This window comes from Lissotriton vulgaris, chromosome 5, assembly GCF_964263255.1.
Source record: "Lissotriton vulgaris chromosome 5, aLisVul1.2, whole genome shotgun sequence".
Classification (NCBI taxonomy): domain Eukaryota; kingdom Metazoa; phylum Chordata; class Amphibia; order Caudata; family Salamandridae; genus Lissotriton; species Lissotriton vulgaris.
In genome coordinates, this window is record NC_141693.1 from 251,600,029 (window position 1) to 251,616,215 (window position 16,187).

Below are 16,187 nucleotides of genomic sequence, written 5' to 3' on the forward strand. Positions count from 1 at the left end.
ATTATAAACCAGAAACTTCACGCAGGAACATTAATAAGATATCATAAAGATCAAAGAATACCGAGAGGGCTACGAATATCCCTTAAGCCAACACTTTGCAGGAATAATCCAAAATTCACAGAACGGTGGTATGAAATATTGAACAAATGTTCATTAGACCTTATTTTACTCATCATGGATGAACTATCTAAAGTTATTGATGACCTTGACAAAGACATTAAAAGAATTCAAACGAATTTGGAAAGCAAAAGATGATCTTGACCGAGCTTTAACAGACATCAACATACAGCTTGACAAATATACAAGAGAGATAAATGACAGAAAGATTTGCAAATATAAACGCGACACCATTGACTACAAGCTTGGGGAGGTGTATAATTGGGCTGAGGTTTATGCCCAACGAAGGCAACAAAGACCATTCCAAAATCCATCTTCGGATGAAGGAAGTTCATCATCTTTTGATTCTACCCAAAAAGATGCACAAAGAACAGATAGACGAGGAAAACAAACTGATAACAGGGATAACACCACCAATACCTCCGCCTCTACAACATCAGAGAGGCCTTTTTTAGGGAGATGCCAAAGCCACCACGTCGAACCAGGAGGAGCAAGAACACAAAGAGAGCCAAGCTCTTCAACAGCCCAATCAACACGCAGCAAAACAACTTAGTTATCAATATCTCGAAAGAAAAATTATCCAAGAACCAGCTTTCCGCCTTACAACGTGGTTTATCATTTGTACCCACTTACAGACCCAACGAATTGGAAACGGAAGTGAGCTTTTTTAAGTTCATGAGAACCCTTTGCTTAAGGCATTTTTTTACAAACATAGTGATTGAACCAACGACACCAACACAAACTGAAGATACATTGCTAGGATTAAAAAGCAAAAGTACGTTTCTGGCTCCGGTAAGTCATAAAATTCTTGACTCATATGAAACAATCACAACCAACGAAATAAAGGAGCTATTCAGGAAACCATCCTCTAAGCGCTCCAACTTTTCCACCTATGAATTTCGAGCTATTAACCAAATCATTGAGAACCGGAAAATCAAATGCTGTAAAGCAGACAAAGGAGGTGCCCTCGTTATAATGGACACGGAGTTTTACCTCGAGAGTGTGAACAACCATGTATTTGATGAAAAGTTATACATGGTATTACCTAACGACCCTACTAATGTATTCAAAGACACCTTGAATGTCATCATCAACCAAGCGGTAGAGATGGGAACCATCACTGAAAAAGACAAAAGATTTTTAATACAAGATCATCCAAAATGTCCAAGCATTCATATGCTACCGAAGATACACAAGGACCTGATGAAACCACCCTTTAGACCGATTGTGTCGACAAGGGGTTCAATCCATGAACCCATAGGAAAATATTTAGACCGACACCTACAACCACTAGTACAGAAAATGTCCACGTACCTTCGTGACACAACAGATTTCCTTACCAAACTCAAGGAAACAGAACTAGACGAAACTATGGAAGTGACACTATGTACCATCGACGTGTGTTCACTCTACACGTCTATCCCACACAACAGAGGCATCGAAGCCATAGCGTCGTTCTTAATCAGCCATGATATCAAGCAAGATCTAAAAGTGTTCCTGTTAGAATTATTACATTTCACGCTGTACCACAGTTACTTTTCCTGGAACAAAGAACATTTTCAACAGTTAGCCAGAACTTCCATGGGGAATTGTGCGCCCCCAGCTACGCAAATCTCTTCATGCACCGGTTGGAACTCGAGAACATCCTTGAAAATCCTAGATGGCAGAACAAAATTCATAAATTCTGGAGATTCATAGATGATAGCTTTCTTATATGGAAAGGACCATCGATTGAAATTGAAGAATTCATCAAATACATCAATAACATTGATGATCACATACAGTTTACACATTCCATCAACACTGGATCCATCCCATATTTGGATGTGTTAGTTTCCTTGCAGAACAATTGTTTCCAGACAGATGTGTACACCAAAAACACAGACAGAAACAATATGTTGATTTTTGACAGCTGTCATCCCATGTCATTGAAACGGCACTTACCCTATTCCGAGCTGCTAAGAATGAAAAGAATATCATCAAGTGATCAAACTTACGAAAGAAATGTAAATCAAATGATCACAAAATTTCGTGAACGGAAATATCCAGACAATGTTCTGGAAGAAGCCAAAGCGAGAACACAAGTTATTCCCAGGGAAGAGTTACTCAAAACACACCTAAAGGATATGAATCAGGACAGACCAGTGTTTGTATCTAAATTCTCAAACTTAAGCCAACAAATAAAGAGAATTGTCCTAAAAAATTGGGAAACGGTTGAAAAAAACCAGACTTTAAAGGACTCTTCAGCAAACCTTTGTTCGCCTATCAAAGATCAAAGAATCTCAAAAACATGATTGAAAAGGATGTACGCCACAAAAATGAAAAATAATCAGGAACAATCCCTTGTGCGAACTGTGGACACTGCAACAATATAATTTGTGGTAACAGTATCAACCATCCCACCACAGGAAAACTCATTACACTTTTCACCAATGCCACATGCGACTCCAAAAATGTGGTTTACTTACTAAAATGTCCATGTGGACTCCCCTATGTGGGTAAGACAGAGAGGAAAGTAAAAATTTGAATGACTGAACATAAGAGGACTATAAGAAACAGATCCACCAAGGCCCCTGTAGCCGCACACTACATCTCCAACAGCCACAACATTAGCAAGATTTGTTTCATGGTTTTGGAGTGTGTTCCTGTGAAGCAAGGCTGTGACAATAAAAAAAAGACTGCTCCAACGTGAGATATTTTGGATCAAAAAATTAAATTCCTGCAACCCTACGGGGTTAAATGAACAGCTCGAATACAGTTGTTTTTTATAATACAATAATTTTTTTGCAAATGCTATTTAACCAATTGAATTATCCCAGACAGCAATATAATTTCTCTGTAAATTTGTCATGCACCGATTATCATCAGCCCGCCAGTGAACCAGATTTATGTAATGTATCTTTCACTTAGAACATCGTAGTATCAGTTGAACCTTCTTTTATTGGTCCTTTTTCTTTTCAGCTCACAACACTTCATTTGATGTAAACAGTGTCCTTTTTCTTCTCAGCTCACAACCCTTTACTCGAAGTATACTGCACCAACATGGCCGCCATTCCATACACACATTTCGGAATCATTACCTCTACGTCCCTCGTCCTCGACCCAGTCATAACACATGAGGTATTCCACCCGACAGGAAACAAAACAGGAAACGCTTTTTAGACTCCACCCACCCTCCTGTCAGGTGCTATATTACACCTCACCACCAGAAGCAAATCCTGTTTTGTTTCCTGTCGGTCGGAATGGTGATGGGTTACGCTGGGGTGAGTGCTGAGCACTTACCTGCTTCTGGAGTCCTGTGGTGTCTTCCTTGGTGGGGCCTTGGGGGTGCTCATGGACCGACGTGGGACCTTTGCAAAGCCGGGCTGCTGGGCTTCCTGAGCTTTCCTCCAGACGGGGACCCTGGGTTGCGGGGCTTCTCGGGTCCCCGTGGATTTCCGTTTCAGCATCGTCTTCACCGGAGGGGCGGACCGCTGCTGGGAGGGGCAGGCGGCTGTCCGCGCGTCCCGCACTTGCCGGTGTTTGTGGGCGGGTCGCGCACTCTTCAGTTTCCTTGTTGTCACTCCGGATTCGGCTGCCCCTGATTGGCGGGCGCCGGGGTTTCCTACGGCCTGAGGGTCGGGTGTCCGCGGACATGAGAGGAGTCCAGTTGTGGGAGCGGGACGCTTCCGGATGGCGCATCCTTGGTGTTTGTCTACTGCTGGCATGGTCGGGCGCCCGGGTGGGCTCCGGGTTCCCTGACACTCTCCTGAGTGCTGGGACGGCGCGTCCTGATGACGTCATCGGCTCGTTTCGGCGGGTGTGTCGTTTCTGTATTTCCTCATTGGCCACTGATTGGAGGCTGCTTTCTGCCCCTCCGTTTTGGATTCGAAGTGGCTGCAGCTGCGGGGGTGAGTGTTTTCATGCCTATATAATGCCCTGGAGTTCAGTTCGTACTGTGACGCTTTGGTGTTGCTGTGTTTTGCGTGTGGCTGTTTTCCTGAGTTTGCAGACGTTGCTTGTGATGGGGAAACACCACAGGAAGAGGAAACATGTCTCTCCTGTTCGGTCCTCTTCCTCCTCCTCTTCCTCCTCCGACAGTCGGGATTCTACGCCTGCTGGTCGGTGTGCTGGTCCGAGGGGCTCTAGACGCCTGAAGCGCCTGCTGTTGGAGACTCTGTCCAGTCTCAAGGCTTCCAAGAAGGGTGCAGGGGGTCGCTCTGGGGAGGCTGCTCCCCTGTATTCGGATATTTCTTCCTCCGCGTCCTCTGATGAGACTACTTTGGGTGCGATGGATCTGCAGGGCAAGTACATTTCGAGGGAGTTGATGCCCGATCTGCTTTGCCATGTGCGGGAGAATATGGGGTTCCCTGTGGAGCCTGTGCCCAGTACATCCCAGGATACTGTGTTGCCGCAGTTTCGGAAGCCTGCGTCATCTTCTATGCCCGTACACCCGTTTGTCATGGATGTCCTCCTTAAAGAATGGAAGGACCCGGACCATATTTCTGTGCCCAGATTCATGTCTAAACTGTATCCTTTGCAGGATTTGGAGGTTGCCCTCCCTGATTCGGTGCAGGTGGATTCCGTGGTTGCTTCCCTGGTTGGTCGTCCCTCCATGGCTGATGATAATATCCTGCAGGATGGAGTTGATAAGAAGATTGACTCTGCTCTTAAGAAGTCCTATGCTGGCTCTCACCTGGCTCTGCGGTCAGGAGTCTATGGGGCTTATGTGGTGCAGTCTTTGCTGGCTGACTTCAAGACTTTGTTCTCTGCTATGCAGGAGGGGATCAGTTGTCCTGAATTGCTGGAGTCGATGGAGCGTCAATCTGAGTTCCTTTCGGACATCGCTTTTGACTCTGTCAGGGCTTCTGCGTTGTCTTGTGGTTCCTCAGTGGCTGCCCGTCGGAACTTGCTGCTGAGAGGATGGAAGACAGATGCTGAGCAGCGTTCTATGGCTTTGAGGTTGCCATTCTCTGGTACTCATCTTTTTGGGGACGCCCTGGAGACCAAGCTGCATAAAGTCTACAAGGAGAGGAAGCATTTGTTGTTGTTCCGTCATACTACTTCTCAGAAGGGGTCGTCCTTCTCGAATGCCAGGTCCTTTCGCCAGCCTTCCAGGTTCCAGCAGTCCTCATTTAGGGGCCAGCGGGGGGCTCGCAGGTCCTTTCCTCCGAGGTTCCAGAAGAAGCCCCAGCCGGATGGAGGGTCGGGGGCTGCTCGCTCCTGACTATTCCGTTCCAGTGCCCATTCTCGCTGGGGGTCAGCCCGCGGTTGGTGGGAGACTGCGGCTGTTCCTCCAGGCTTGGCTGGTGACGACATCGGACCAGTGGGTGCTGGATGTTCTTTCACGGGGCTACCGGATGGAGTTCCTGTCCCCTCCTACTCCCTCGGGAATGGTGGTGACCCCTTTACCTGCAGACCCTGCTCGCCATCGGGCGTTGCTGGAGGGGGTTGGGTCACTGTTCGACAAGAGGGCGATTGTCCCGGTTCCCTACCTGGAACGAGGACTGGGGAATTATTCGATTGTCTTTGTGGTTCCGAAGATCACGGGAGGGTTCCGTGTTGTCATCAATCTTCGGGCCTTGAACTTGTTTGTTCAGAAGATACCTTTCAAAATGGAGACGCTGCAGAAGGTGATTCCCCTGATCCAGGAGGGTTGGGTGTTCACGTCGCTGGATCTCCAGGAGGCCTACCTGCATGTCCCGATGGCGTTGGAGGATCAGAAGTTCCTACGATTCTGCCTGGATGGTCGTCATTGGCAGTTCTGCGTCCTTCCTTTCGGTCTCCGGTCCGCCCCCAGGGTGTTCACCAAGGTGGCTGCTCCCTTGGTGGCCCATCTCCATCTCCTGGGGGTGTCCGTGTTTCCTTACTTGGACGATTGGCTGCTCCAGGCTCCGTCCTCGGAGGTCATGTCCGTCCACCTTTCATTGACCATGCGTACGCTCGAGGACCATGGCTTCCTGGTCAATCTGCCGAAAAGTCACCTGGACCCGTCTACTCGGAGGACCTTCATTGGGGCTGTGTTCGACTGTGTGCTGGGCAAGGTTTTTCTCCCGGAGTCCCGGCTTCTGCGTCTACAGTCTTTGCTGAGGACGTTGCTTTCCAGGAGGTCAGCTCCTCTCCTGCAGTGGTTGGTGGTCCAGGGACACATGTCTGCCACTGTGTTCACGGTGCCATGGGCCAGGGTTCATCTTCGGCCTCTGCTGTGGCATGTTCAGCGTTGGGTGCCCTTTCCTGTCCTGGACTTCTCGATTCCTGTTCCGGTGTCCCCAGGGTTGGTGTCTGCTCTCCAATGGTGGCTGGATCCTTCCAATCTGTCGAGGGGCATGTGGTTCCATCCTCCGCCCCCTTTGGTATTGACGACGGATGCCAGCGCCTCCGGTTGGGGGGCGACTCTGGGTCCTTGGGCGATCCAGGCTCGTTGGCTTCCTTCGGAGTCGCACCGGTCTTCGAATTGGAGGGAACTGTCGGCGGTGGAGAGGGCCCTTCGCCTTTTCAACGATCGTCTTCTGGGATGCAACGTGTTGGTAAGGTCGGACAACACTGTGACTGTGGCCTACATCAACCACCAGGGCAGTACCCGCTGCCTTTCCCTGAACTTGGTGGCCTGTACCATTGCGAGTTGGGCCGAGTGTCATCTGGTGGCCCTGTCTGCTCAACACATCAAGGGTGTGGACAACGTAGTTGCAGACTCCTTGAGTCGGAGGTTCCCGTCCTCTATCACCCTGTGCCTGTCACCTCGGATTTTCCGGTCCCTGTGCCTGAGGTTCGGGACTCCGGTGCTGGATCTCTTTGCCTCGCTGAAGGACACCCTGCTTCCCCCGTTCTGCTCCAGGACTCCGGAGGCAGGGGCTTGGGGTGTGGATGCTTTGACTGTCCTGTGGCCTCCTTGGTTACTCTATGCATTCCCCCCTTTCCTCTGATCCCTGCCTTCTTGCTGAAGGTTCAGCGGGTGGGGGCTCAGGTAGTGGCGGTTCTGCCTTATTGGCCTCGCCACTCTTGGTTCCCCCCCTTCTGCTGCGGCTGGCGGTTGGCCCTCCCTGGATCCTGCCCCGCTACCCGTCTCCTCTGAGTTGCCAGTCGTCCTCGCTGTTGGTGCCCCTCACCTTGGCGGTCTGGAGGTTGAACGGCTGTCTCTTGGGGTCCGGGGTTTGCCCGATCACCTCATCACTGTGATGCAGGCTTCCCGTCGGAAGTCCACACTTTCCTCCTATTCTAAGCACTGGGTTTCCTTTTCTTCTTGGTGTGCTTCAGTGGGCCTGTCCCCTGCCTCTTGTGCAGTTTCCTCTATTCTTCAGTTTTTTCTGGATGGGTTTCACAAACACTTTGCTTTGTCCACTTTGAAAGGTCAGTGGGCTGCTATCCGGGCATTTCGGGATCCTGCTTCTCTTATGCCTTCGGATGGCTTGTTGGTTTCCCGTTTGTTTCGAAGCTTTTCTCTTTCTGCACCTACGGTCCGATCCCCGGTTCCCCCCTGGGATCTTTCTTTGGTTTTGGGTGCCTTACAGTCGCCCCCATTTGAGCCTCTGGAGTCTGTGGACTTGAAGTTCCTGTCCTTCAAGGTGGCCTTTTTGGTCGCTGTTACATCTGCTCGGAGGTTGGGCGAGCTTACGGCGTTGCGCTGTTCTCCCCCCTTCTTGAGGTTTCTGGACGACGCTGTGGTCCTTACTTTGGACCCCGGGTTTGTGCCTAAGATTCGTTCCAGGTTTCATTCCTCCCAGGAATTGATTCTTCCTTCTCTCTGTCCTTCTCCCTCCTCGCCCTCTGACGTCTTGCTCCATTCTTTGGATGTCAGACAGGCTTTGTCTATTTATGTTGCTCGTTCTGCTGACTTTCGGTCCTCTGACTCCCTCTTTGTTACCTTTGGTCTGGCTGGTAGGGGTAAAGCTGCCTCTCGACTTACTTTGGGTCGTTGGATCAAGTAGGTGATTTCCTTGGCTTACCAGGGCTCTGGTTTGCCTTGCCCTTCTGGTGTTCAGGCTAGATCTACCAGGGGTGTGTCTGCTTCATGGGCGGCTTTCCATGGGGTCCCCCTTGATGAAATTTGTCGGGCGGGGACCTGGGCGTCCGAGTCCACTTTTGTGCGACATTATCGCCTGAATTGTGCTCTTTCGGGCCGCCTGAATTTTGGCTCTGGGGTGCTGCGTGCGGTGGGGGTTCCCCCACTTGTTTGATTTGGTTTCTTAATAAACTATGTCTTGCTGCACGCCTTTGTGTCTGTTCTAATTTCTGGTTGCTGTGTGCCAAAGGCCTTTGGGGTTGCTTTGGTATGCCTCAAGTGTTATGACTGGGTCGAGGACGAGGGACGTAGAGGTAATGCCTGGATTACTTATGGTGATCCCCATTACTCTTAGTCCTACTCGTCCTCGAACCAGTCATACAACCCGCCCGCCCTCCCTTGCTGGGCCTTTGGTGCTTGGTACATCAGGATTTGCTTCTGGTGGTGAGGTGTAATATAGCACCTGACAGGAGGGTGGGTGGAGTCTAAAAAGCGTTTCCTGTTTTGTTTCCTGTCGGGTGGAATACCTCATGTGTTATGACTGGGTCGAGGACGAGTAAGACTAAGAGTAATGGGGATCACCATAAGTAATCCAGGCAATAACAACAGCGAAACCAATGTGGTTAACCTTACAACATTATATTTGGTTTAGTACATTAGTCACTGTTAGGTCCCCCATCGTTACCATTGATAACTTAATTATATGTTTACGGTGGTAAGGATTCACCGCACACTTCCGGGTCACGAGGGAACTACTTAGACCATGTTGAAGCGCACACGCACTTGTGCACCAACCCGATTTCGAACGGAATGTGAGGACAAGCTATGCTTTCTTCCGAACTACCCACCCGGTGAGTGAAATATAGCGTATACTCCAGTAAACGTATTAGACGTAGTGGATTCACCTTTAATACCCGTTATGAGTGACATATTATTGCCGCCACGGTGACCACACTCACGGAATCAGTGAATAAATAGCACGGTATCGTTTCACCGCCCGTTTTTAATTTGATTCACTTGGTGCCCTTATCCACAACATTAGTTGAGAATCATTTACCGCACACGTATATGTACCTTTGTCTTAGTCATAGGCAAGCCTGCCTTTTTCAACTTCACTTTGGCTGCACTTCACAATTTCCTTTACGCACTCCCTTATTTTTCCATTAAAATGCATGCTAATAGACTGGCTGACAACACACTCCACGCATAACGCTTTTTACTTATACAGACTGTGACCTGCTTCCATATTTTTGATTATACCTTATTTGACTTTACCCCATAGATATGTATTTCCCCATATGAAGTGCGGACAGCACAAAATGCATTGGGTATTTGGATGACTAAATGAATTGTATAAACTCATTGGAATTTTGTGGAACCCTCATATGGCTGTGATGTAACAGCACACTTTGAGAACATCATTGAACAGATGATTAAATTTGAACAAGTAGTCGTTTTCTTTGGTATACTTCAAGAGTACTGTATTTTTTAACTCAAGTTGAAAACATTGGAGGGATCGAATCTCCCCAAGAAGTGCGATTGGTCACCCTGTCAAGCCTGACAGCACATTAATTGATAATTCCATAGGCAACAGTGGTTAATGTATGCTCCATACTCTTTCTATAGCTAATTCTCCAATATGTACTGTACAGTATATAGCAGAAATTCTAGATTGTACCTTTTTTTTACTGTTTTTATAAATGTCTTGTGTGATTTTTGTTTTTTGTAAATTACGGTCAATGTGTACCGTTCCTGTTTGGTTTGATGGTTCAAACCACGTTGCTGGTGTGGTGAATTCCATGGACTACAGTGCTCGAATAGTCTGTCTTCGAGGTTCATTTAGACGTTCGACGTAATTCTAGCTATTACCGCGAGCACTTCCGTGTTCTCTCTACCACGCTGAGAACTTAGGCTGACAGTGTAGATAGAGGTAAGCGGAAGCTGTGAGCCTTCCCCCTTCCCTTACAGTTCACATTGTGTGTGTGGACCCAATTGACCGCCCCCCTCCTTTCTTTTGTTTTCACAGTCGTAAATGGTAACAATCGATCGGCTGTGGAGAGGACTTTCTGAATACCGGCACAATCTGCGGTAAGCGTCTTACGCTCCTCTCGAGCGTCCCCTCCCACACCCTGTATTCGTTATTGACTCTCATGTTGTAGTTGACTCACTCCATCTGAATTAGCGGGTTATTGACCCCCTTTCCCCATTTCTTCCCATGTAGCCGATCGGATGGGAAGTTTTACATACGTTGTAATCCACCCCGCGACCACTGAGGGGACGGACTTTGATCGCGTTTGAACTTACAGGTAAATTGTCAGACGGGATAGGGATACCTTTAGGAATGGTTTCTATAACCACTATGCGGCTGATTATTTTTGGCCCTTTTTTCCTTTTCTTTTAGCCCTAATAATTTGGACGGTCGCTATTAGCCTCATATGCTGATGATTTGTCTCTACTAAGCCGCCCTATCGACAAGACGTACTCATTCCGGCGAGCCCCTAATTAATTTATGGACCGCCTTTCCTCTTGTGTGGGAGGTAATTGATTGAATTTTATTTTTTCATACCCCCATTCACCTTTTGGTGGATTAACACTTTCTAATCAGAGTTTATTGTTTTTGTAGGTGTTAATCGGCACCTTCATACTGGGTTGAGTTTTTCCTACCATAAACTTTCACTTTGATGTATATCTGATTGAATCATTTGGTAAGCATCTTAATTAATGGATGTTTGTCTTAACAAATTTGTAGATTTCCGCAACATCCTCACTCTTTCCCTTACTTATTTGTTAGGGTTCTCTGACACCCCACAATCCCTGTGAGATTGCCCCTGAAGTCCTGATGAAGACTCGCACGGCCAAGGTTCAAATTACCTATCAGGCCCCAAGACGAGTCGAAACGTCGATGCATTTCCTTTGATAGTAACTGGACCCAACTTTCTTTGATACCAAACGTGCTCAGAAATTGGAATACGTATCCAGATTGTTAAAACAAATTACATAAAAGTGTCGAAACTATTATTGTGGCCAGGTTAGGGAGGACAGTTATTTGATTTGTACTGGTCCTTCTTGTATATAACATTGTTTAAAAATCATTGATGTCACTACTCTAAACCTTTCCTCTATTTTCCGTATCACATTTTAACACTTTTTCAACACTACTATCCCTTCCTGCCTGTTTTTTTCCCGGGGGCAATTTTGCTTACTGTCTAAAGATTTTAACTATTTCTCTTTTTGTAAATTATAAGCAATCGATTGACAATGCAATGAATTCAAATTGCTTGCTAGTCCTTTGTCTGTTGCAGTTTTTCTGTCTGTTTTATTGAGTATTGAATACTATGAGCTGACTTGATACAGTATGCTCTAGTTTTTCCTAAATTAATGACTATGCACTGATTTTTCTGTACTTCATTCAAGGTCTAGGACAATTGTTTTTCATATCATATTTGTCATTGGCTTGCGTCATCATTGCCCTTTGAAAATGCTGGATTCTGATTCATTAAAAGGCTTGTTATTCCCACCTTAGTCCCGCCTTGTCTTCATTTGTAACCTCCCACGAGGACTGGCCCTCTTACTGCGGTTGTTACACAGTATGTCCGTTTTAGTCTGTAAGCACAATTTTCTTTAATTGAGTTTCTCCTACTGCATGCAGGACATGCTATCCTGCAACATTCAGTGCACCATGCGCGCTTTCACTTTCCGAGCACCCCGGGACAATGGTGGGCGCTTCTTTGAATAGGTCTCGCATTTACAGGAGTTTGAGATATTCGTTGGCATTGTAAATGACAATGCCTTTTATCTATGTGTTAATTAGCAAAACGGATGAATAAAAGGCATCGTCATTTACAATTCCAATAGCTTAAACTCTTGCAAATGCGAGAAGTATTGCATTGCAAATGCTTGTTTGTATATACAGCACAAACTCAGAGCGCATTATATGGATACCCTGCCAGTTACATTGCAAAAGGTCGGATTTGTGTTTTTTTGGGGGGAGCTGTAGAGGCACGGGGAAATTAGGTGATCTGCCCAGACTCACAGGACGTTGAACAGAGGCAGGGACTCTAACCTTCTTCTCTGTAGCTCTGGCCTAAAGCCACACATCCTTTCCCATTTGAATGGGTAAGGCATTTGAATGTATGATCACCTGCAAATCTCCACACGTGAACCTCCCCCAACCCCCACCATTTCAACTTTGGCACCAGTCATACTACACTCAATTATGCGCCAGGCAGCAGCACTGTAGGAGGGACAGCCAATGACTAAGCAGAGTTCTCCCTGGGCGGGCAGCACATTGTAGTCCAGCAAAGATGATCCAGCAGACTTGCTGCTTCCTCACATGTACCCAGGATCCGTTCGTAAGCTCAACACAACAGCAAACTCAAGACTCCCACTGTCTGACAACAAAACCAGCAGGACTGACATGCTGGGCATGACCCACCAATACAGACACACCAAATCTGAGGTTGCTGGCTGCTGCCCTCCAAACTCCAACAAACAAGCATTTGCAATGCAATAGGTCTTGCATTTGCAAGAGTTTAAGCTATTGGCATTGTAAACGACAATGCCTTTTATTTATGTTTTGATAATTAACCCATAAATAAAAGTCAATGACATTTACAATGCTAATAGCTCAAATTCTTGTAAATGCGAGACCTATTGAATTTCAAAGAAGCGTCCGCCATTGTCCATGCTGCTTTGAAAGTGAAAGCGTGTTGCAGGAAAGCATGTCGTGCCAGCAGTAGGTGAAACTCAAAGAAAATACTGCTTAGACTAAAATAAGACGTACCCTGAAACACTGAAGTAAAAGGGCCAGTCCTCATGAGAGGTTACAAATGAAGACAAGGCGGGACTAAGGAGGGACTCAAGCCTGTTAACGAATCAGAAGCCAGCATCTACGAAGGACAAAGACAAATATGTGGGTGGGGCCTCAAGTCCATACTCGAATACAGCATGTCTTGCAGATCAGCATATGCGCTGCCCAGGCTCGACGTAAAAAATAAAGACAAGGCCTCCAAATCACCACCGCAGCCACCCTGCCATCAAAACTAGAACTTCAGACCTAACTGGCCAGTATTATGAAATCCATGCAGTACCAGCTGCCTTAACTTGAAAGGAAGGTGCTGAACTCCTCCCCCATTCCCCTGCCCTCCTATCACATAGCAGTTGCTGTATGGCAGTGAGGAAACTTTCACACCCACTCCTACATTGTCCCATTGGGCTGCCCCACATCCAGCCATTTACTTTAATGGAGGTTTTTCAAACCGCCCCGGGCCAAATCAAATTAACGCCCAAAAAGTAAAGATATTTTTGGCAGTAAAACACATCACACACACCAATGTGTGCTCACTGCTCGAGGAAAACTTCCCTCAGCCAACACATGCATAGGAGGCTAGGGAATAATTCCAATCCCGCCCCCACCCTAAACAAATAAATACAATAAAAACAGATTCAGACAACTTTGTCACTGAGCAGCAATCATAATTTATTTCAAGCTGATCTGTGTTTCTTCTCAGCTGTTTGCTTCCCCCCCCCCCCCCCCCCCCCCCCCGAAGGGTGGTAGGGAGACGCCCCTCAACGCTGGACTTTTTAACTGGGAGCTGAGCTGCACCCGTAAAACTGCAGCTGTGGAGGAGTAGAGCTGTAGGCAGAGAATAAGCTTGGCATCACCTCACCCACCTCCCTCCAGCCTCAAGCATGCCTCTCCTGGCCAACCCATCGCAATCCTTGATCCAACTGAACTGACCACTTGCTTTAAACAGAGAAGGCAACTTGCAATGAGACCATAGGCAAGCAGAACTAGGCAGGGCAATACTTATAAAACAACAAGTAAAACTATGTGCTATTTTTTTGGGAAAAACAAGGACGGTCTGAAAGAAACCCTCATTCTTGTGGACCCTAACCAACCGGCATATCCCTGCTTTTTGGCGAGGCTCGCGATATAGATATATCATACACATCCAGGCCAACATTTTAGGACAGGAAGTTGGGAGATTATGTATTTTGCCCTTTGATTTCTATTTAAAAGAAGAGACAATTTCAGGCTGGAGACAACTAAAAGAAAGCCATTTGTTGCTTTAAAAATCGGGCGTCTCCTGCCGTAATCGTGTCTACAGGAATACATGCATAAATTCATATTCTCTAGTCTACTCTGTACGTAGAGAATCGATGATTGACTGGCTCGGCGATTAAAAAATCTCCAGGAAATAGCTTAGGTCTTCTTTACTTTCTAGTAATACTCGGGGTCATACATAAAGTAAGAGTTTGTATTACGGAATTAATTTTTACCCCATCTGTTCATACAGTACTCTTTGATGGCAATTCAACGTCACTTTAAATGGCACATATACTTTTATCGATAAGTATGATCAGAGTTCACTGCCAGGGGGAAACCGGCAGCTTCCCAACTGACAGGTGCAGAAGGGAGAGGGGGCGGGCGGTCATTCACTGTCCCTGTCAAGGAGGAAGCAACTCCACTTCCTAAATTAGGGTGGGGTGGATGCAACATTGACTTCCTATAAGCAAGGGGGGGTGCTAGAGAGTTTTAACAGTCAAAAACAACCGAGACATTCCAATCCGTTGCGGGAAAGAAATGCGTTTTACTACCTCTCAGAATACAGACCTCTCCCTCCTATTTCACTTTTGTCCTGTAAAAGTCGACAGGACTCCGGAAACGGCACTGCAGACTTCCTTCCTCCTATGTGACACAGGGGGCGTCGCTCTTTTTTTCCACACCATTCTTGCAAAACAAGCCCAAGTTCTCGTCGAAAATCCGCTTACTGGTCAGTGCTTACATAACGAAGATAGTAGGCTAAACAAAAGATCACAGACTTGAATATGTGCATCTAAAGATGAGACCTACCAGGCCTTAACTTCAATAACAAGCACTGTCAAAGCCAATAGGTCTCGTCTATGCGGCAATCCGAGCGCTATTAGCATCGTCAAAGCCTATCAGCCATGTGCTATGGCTCTATGTCGGTCTCCCTCTGTCAGTTCACTCCTCATTGTAAATTTGTATTTTTTCTCCTGTACATTCCTCACTCCTGCGAACTTTGTTGGATTTTGTGTCTATGTAACCTTCATTTTTAATCCCTGTAATTCTTTGTAATGTTTTATTGTGTTCCACTGTTCTCTTGTAACGCAACTGGCTCTATTGTACAGCGCTCTGACACCTTCGATGTAATAGTATGTTATACAATGTTTCGAAAGTTAGTGATGCCTTTCTACCTTTCTGTATCCTTTTGAATGGTTCAAGAGTTCCTGGCTCGAGGTTCACTTGTAGCGCTCAGTTACTGAGGGAACTCCAAGTGACAAGACGCATTTGTAATGTGGGTTAATAACTTGGAAAAAACTTATATTCTGATTTAAGAAGTTACAGCCTTGCCTGTTTACTACAAATTGGCGACGATTGGGATAATTTTATTCACCCACCAACCCACGTGACGACTGAGAAATTAACTCGGATTGGAGGGCTCACTGACAATTGTCATGAGCTGTCTGTGACCTATGCCGTATTGACAACCGTTGGCAGTAGCTGGTATTGATTGTCGAATTACGGTAGGATCACCTTATTTATGAACTTCTTCAACCTTGTCTTATTGCAACGTTATCTGCCTTTCGATATCGGAGTTGCTATGTCGGTATCCTGCGTTTGTGGATATTTGCAGTGGAAGGTTATGTGTTGGATCTATGGCTGTTGGCTGAGCTTGTATTTTGATTAGATGAGCCATTTTACGATCTACACAGTTGAAAGACTGCAAACGGCAGATTGATCGAATGCGCATTTTTTGAAGTTCTTCGCCTTACCTTCATTGAGACTCTACTCGGAATTATTATTCCCGGAAATTCGGAAGTGAAGTCCTTTCGGCCAGTCAAGTGTGATGTAAGACGTTCTTCAGCTCCTGTGTTGCTTTTAGGCGCTGGAAGCCATCCGGCGGCGCATCGTCGACGTGACTCCATTTTTTTTTTTGAAGAAGAAGACAGTACCTGTTTGTGTGTCAACGAGTGTGAATATTTCAAGTTTGTGCTTTTATTGAGGACGTCTGCGTTGGCAAATTTTGGACAACATCATTATTCTGGTGGGACTTCGAGACTCTTT

General features: G+C 46.5%; 1 protein-coding gene across 1 annotated transcript in view; it reads right to left on the reverse strand.

Moving 5' to 3' along the window:
- LOC147710627 (F-box only protein 6-like) overlaps positions 1–14,813 on the reverse strand; it is a 160,042-nt gene extending 145,229 nt beyond the window's left edge. The window contains exon 1 of the mRNA XM_086921302.1: positions 14,712–14,813. The gene's annotated coding sequence lies outside the window, so the exon portion shown is untranslated. The remainder of the gene's footprint in view (positions 1–14,711) is intronic.
- Between the last annotated feature and the right edge of the window lie 1,374 nt (positions 14,814–16,187).